Here is a 5,716-nt window from a genome sequence, read left to right on the forward strand (position 1 = left end):
TGATCAATGAAAGGCAAAGGGTAATGATCTTTTTAGTAGCTTTATTTAATTTGCGGAAATCAATCACCATCCTATAACCTATAATAATTCTTTGCGGAATCAATTCATCTTTATCATTAGGAACGACAGTAATACCTCCCTTCTTAGGGACACAATGGACAGGACTTACCCACTGACTATCAGCAATGGGAAAAATTATACCTGCTTCAAGGAGCTTTAATATTTCCTTTCTTACCACTTCTTTCATCTTAGGATTTAGCCATCGTTGGTGATCAATAACTAGTTTGGCGTCTTTCTCCAATTTACTTTGTGTTGACATAGAGTGGGACTAATGCCCTTAAGATCATCAAGAGTATATACAATAGCAGCACGATGCTTCTTAGAGTTTTCAATAATTTCTCTTCTTCATGCTCTGAAAGTTTAGCACTAATAACAACAGGATATATCTTCTTTTCATCAAGGTAAGCATATTTAAGAGTATCATGCAATGGTTTAAGCTCAAACACGGGATCACACTTGGGTGGAGGAGGATCCCCTAGGATTTCAACAGGCAAGTTGTGTTTCAGAATAGGTCCCTGTTTAAAGAATACTTCATCTATTTCCCTTCTTTCGTTCATATACGTATCATTTTCATGGTTTAGCAAATATTGTTCTAAAGGATCACTAGGAGGCACGACAATACAAGAAAGACCAATAATTTCATCTTTACTAGGCAATTCCTCATCATGGGGTTGTCTACTAAATTTAGCAAAATTAAACTCATGAGACATATCACCCAAACCAATAGTAACAACATCTTTTTCACAGTCTATCCTAGCATTAACAGTGTTCAAGAAGGGTCTACCAAATATAATGGGACAAAAGCTATCTTGTGGGGAACCAAGAACAAGAAAATCAGCAGGATATTTAACCTTCCCACACAAGACTTCAACATCTCTAACAATCCCAACCAGTGAAATAGTATCTCTATTGGCAAGCTTAATGTAACATCATCTCTTCTATCTCAGCAGGTGCAATATCATGCATAATTTCTTTGTATAAGGAATGAGGTATTGCACTTGCACTAGCACCCATATCATATAAGTGTTGGAAATATGCCCTAGAGGCAATAATAAATTGGTTATTATTATATTTCCTTGTTCATGATAATCGTTTATTATCCATGCTAGAATTGTATTGATAGGAAACTCAGATACATGTGTGGATACATAGACAACACCATGTCCCTAGTAAGCCTCTAGTTGACTAGCTCGTTGATCAATAGATGGTTACGGTTTCCTGACCATGGACATTAGATGTCGTTGATAACGGGATCACATCATTAGGAGAATGATGTGATGGACAAGACCCAATCCTAAGCCTAGCACAAGATCATGTAGTTCGTATGCTAAAGCTTTTCTAATGTCAAGTATCATTTCCTTAGACCATGAGATTGTGCAACTCCCGGATACCGTAGGAGTGCTTTGGGTGTGCCAAACGTCACAAACGTAACTGGGTGGCTATAAAGGTACACTACAGGTATCTCCGAAAGTGTCTGTTGGGTTGGCAGAATCGAGACTGGGATTTGTCACTCCGTGTAAACGGAGAGGTATCTCTGGGCCCACTCGGTAGGACATCATCATAATGTGCACAATGTGATCAAGGAGTTGATCACGGGATGATGTGTTACGGAACGAGTAAAGAGACTTGCCGGTAACGAGATTGAACAAGGTATCGGGATACCGACGATCGAATCTCGGGCAAGTATCGTACCGCTAGACAAAGGGAATTGTATACGGGATTGATTAAGTCCTTGACATCGTGGTTCATCTGATGAGATCATCATGGAACATGTGGGAGCCAACATGGGTATCCAGATCCCGCTGTTGGTTATTGACCGGAGAGTCTCGGTCATGTCTGCATGGTTCCCGAACCCGTAGGGTCTACACACTTAAGGTTCGATGACGCTAGGGTTATAGGGAATAGATATACGTGGTTACCGAATGTTGTTCGGAGTCCCGGATGAGATCCCGGACGTCACGAGGAGTTCCGGAATGGTCCGGAGGTAAAGATTTATATATGGGAAGTCCTGTTTTGGTCACCGGAAAAGTTTCGGTGCTATCGGTAACGTACCGGGACCACCGGGAGGGTCCCGGGGGTCCACCAAGTGGGGCCACCAGCCCCGGAGGGCTGCATGGGCCAAGTGTGGGAGGGGACCAGCCCCAGGTGGGCTGGTGCGCCCCCCCACCAAGGCCCAAGGCGCAAGGGAGAGTGGAAGGGGGCAAACCCTAGGCTCAGATGGGCCTAAGGCCCACCTAGTGGTGCGCCCCCTCTCTCCCCCCTTGGCCGCCCCCCTAGATGGGATCTAGGGCTGGCCGCCACCCCTAGGGGTGGAAACCTAGGTGGGGCGCAGCCCCTCCCCTCCCCCTATATATACTTGAGGTTTTGGGCTGCCATAGAGACGATTCAATCTCCTTCTTGGCGCAGCCCTACCCCTCTCCCTCCTCGTCTCTTGCGGTGCTTGGCGAAGCCCTGCTGGAGTACCACGCTCCTCCACCACCACCACGCCGTCGTGCTGCTGCTGGATGGAGTCTTCCCCAACCTCTCCTTCTCCCCTTGCTGGATCAAGGCGTAGGAGACGTCACCGGGCTGTACGTGTGTTGAACACGGAGGTGCCGTCCGTTCGGCACTAGGATCATCGGTGATTTGGATCACGACGAGTACGACTCCATCAACCCCATTCACTTGAACGCTTCCGCTTAGCGATCTACAAGGGTATGTAGATGCACTCTCCTTCCCCTCGTTGCTAGATTACTCCATAGATTGATCTTGGTGATGCGTAGAAAATTTTGAATTTCTGCTACGTTCCCCAACAGTGGCATCATGAGCTAGGTCTATGCAGTTTCTATGCACGAGTAGAACACAAAGCAGTTGTGGGCGTCGATATTGTCAATTTACTTGCCGTTACTAGTCTTATCTTGATTCGGCGGCATCGTGGGATGAAGCGGCCCGGACCGACCTTACACGTACTCTTACGTGAGACTGGTTCCACCGACTGACATGCACTAGTTGCATAAGGTGGCTAGCGGGTGTCTGTCTCTCCCACTTTAGTCGGATCGGATTCGATGAAAAGGGTCCTTATGAAGGGTAAATAGAAATTGGCATATCACGTTGTGGTTTTTCGCGTAGGTAAGAAACGTTCTTGCTAGAAACCTAATAGCAGCCACGTAAAAACTTGCAACAACAATTAGAGGATGTCTAACTTGTTTTTGCAGCATATGCCTTGTGATGTGATATGGCCAAAAGGATGTGATGAATGATATATGTGATGTATGAGATTGATCATGTTCTTGTAATAGGAATCACGACTTGCATGTCGATGATTATGACAACCGGCAGGAGCCATAGGAGTTGTCTTAATTTATTTATGACCTGCGTGTCAACATAAACGTCATGTAATTACTTTACTTTATTGCTAAAGCGTTAGCCATAGTAGTAGAAGTAATAGATGACGAGACAACTTCAAGAAGACATGATGATGGAGATCATGGTGTTGTGCCGGTGACAACGATGATCATGGAGCTCCGAAGATGGAGATCAAAAGGAGCAAAATGATATTGGCCATATCATGTCACTATTTGATTGCATGTGATGTTTATCATGTTTATACATCTTATTTGCTTAGAACGACGGTAGCTTAAATAAGATGATCCCTCACTAAACTTTCAAGAGAAGTGTTCTCCCTAACTGTGCACCGTTGCGAAAGTTCGTCGTTTCAAAGCACAACGTGATGATCGGGTGTGATAGATTCTTACGTTCGAATACAACGGGTGTTGACGAGCCTAGCATGTACAGACATGGCATTGGAACACATGCGAAACACTTAGGTTGATTTGACGAGCCTAGCATGTACAAACATGGCCTCGGAACACGGAAGACCGAAAGGTCGAGCATGAGTCGTATAGAAGATACGATCAACATGAAGATGTTCACCGATGTTGACTAGTCCGTCTCACGTGATGATCAGACACGGCCTAGTTGACTCGGATCATGTTTCACTTAGATGACTAGAGGGATGTCTATCTGAGTGGGAGTTCATAAGATGAACTTAATTATCCTGAACATAGTCAAAAGGTCTTCGCAAATTATGTCGTAGCTCGCGCTTCAGTTCTACTGTTTAGATATGTTCCTAGAGAAAAATTAGTTGAAAGATGATAGTAGCAATTATGCGGACTAGGTCCGTAAACTGAGGATTGTCCTCATTGCTTCATAGAAGGCTTATGTCCTTAATGCACCGCTCAGTGTGCTGAACCTCGAACGTCGTCTATGGATGTTGCGAACATCTGACATACACATTTTGATAACTACGTGATAGTTCAGTTAAACGGTTTAGAGTTGAGGCACCAAAAGACGTTTTTGAAACGTCACGAAACATATGAGATGTTTTGAGGGCTGAAATTGGGATTTCAGGCTCGTGCCCACGTCAAGAGGTATAAGACCTCCGACGATTTTCTTAGCCTGCAAACTAAGGAGAAAAGCTCAATTGTTGAGCTTGTGCTCAGATTGTCTGAGTACAACAATCATTTGAATCGAGTGGGAGTTGATCTTCCAGATGAAGAAATGTTTCTCCGAAGTCATTACCACCAAGCTGCTAGAGCTTCGTGATGAACTATGATATATCAGGGACATATATGATGATCCTTGAGATATTCGCGATGTTTGACACCACAAAAGTAGAAATCAAGAAGGAGCATCAATTGTTGATGGTTGGTGAAACCACTAGTTTCAAGAAGGGCAAGGGCAAGAAGGGATACTTCATGAAACGGCAAATCAGCTGCTGCTCTAGTGAAGAAACCCAAGGTTGAACCCAAACCCGAGACTAAGTGCTTCTGTAATAAGGGGAACAGCCACTGGAGCAGAATTACCCTAGATACTTGGTAGATGAGAAGGCTGGCAAGGTCGATAGAAGTATATTGGATATACATTGTGTTAATGTGTACTTTACTAGTACTCCTAGTAGCACCATGGTATTAGATACCGGTTCGGCTGCTAAGTGTTAGTAAACTCGAAATAAAAGGCTGCGGAGTAAACGGAGACTAGCTAAAGGTGAGCTGGCGATATGTGTTGGAAGTTTTTCCCAAGCTTGATGTGATCAAGCATCGCACGCTCCCTCTACCATCGAGATTGGTGTTTGCATTGAGCATAGACATGATTGGATTATGTCTATCGCAATACGGTTATTCATTTAAGGAGAATAATGGTTACTTATTTATTTGAATAATACCTTCAATGGTCTTGCACCTAAAATGAAATGGTTTATTGAATCTCGATCGTAGTGATACACATGTTCATGCCAAAAGATATAAGATAGTAATGATAGTACCACATACTTGTGGCACTGCCATTTGAGTCATGTATAAAACGCATGAAGAAGCTCCATGTTGATGGATCTTTGGACTCACTCGTTTTTGAAAAGTTTGAGACATGCGAACCATGTCTATTGGTGTATATGCATGAAGAAACTCCATGCAAATGGACCGTTTGGACTCACTTGAGAGACATGCAAATCATACCACATGGGCAAGATGACTGAAAGCCTCGTTTTCAGTAAAATGGAACTAGAAAGCAACTTGTTGGAAGTAATACATTTTGATGTGTGCAGCCCAATGAGTGCTGAGGCGTGGATTGGATATCGTTATGTTCTTACTTCACAGATGATTTGAGTAGATGATTGAGT

Source organism: Triticum urartu, chromosome 2, assembly GCF_003073215.2.
Source record: "Triticum urartu cultivar G1812 chromosome 2, Tu2.1, whole genome shotgun sequence".
Lineage (NCBI taxonomy): Eukaryota > Viridiplantae > Streptophyta > Magnoliopsida > Poales > Poaceae > Triticum > Triticum urartu.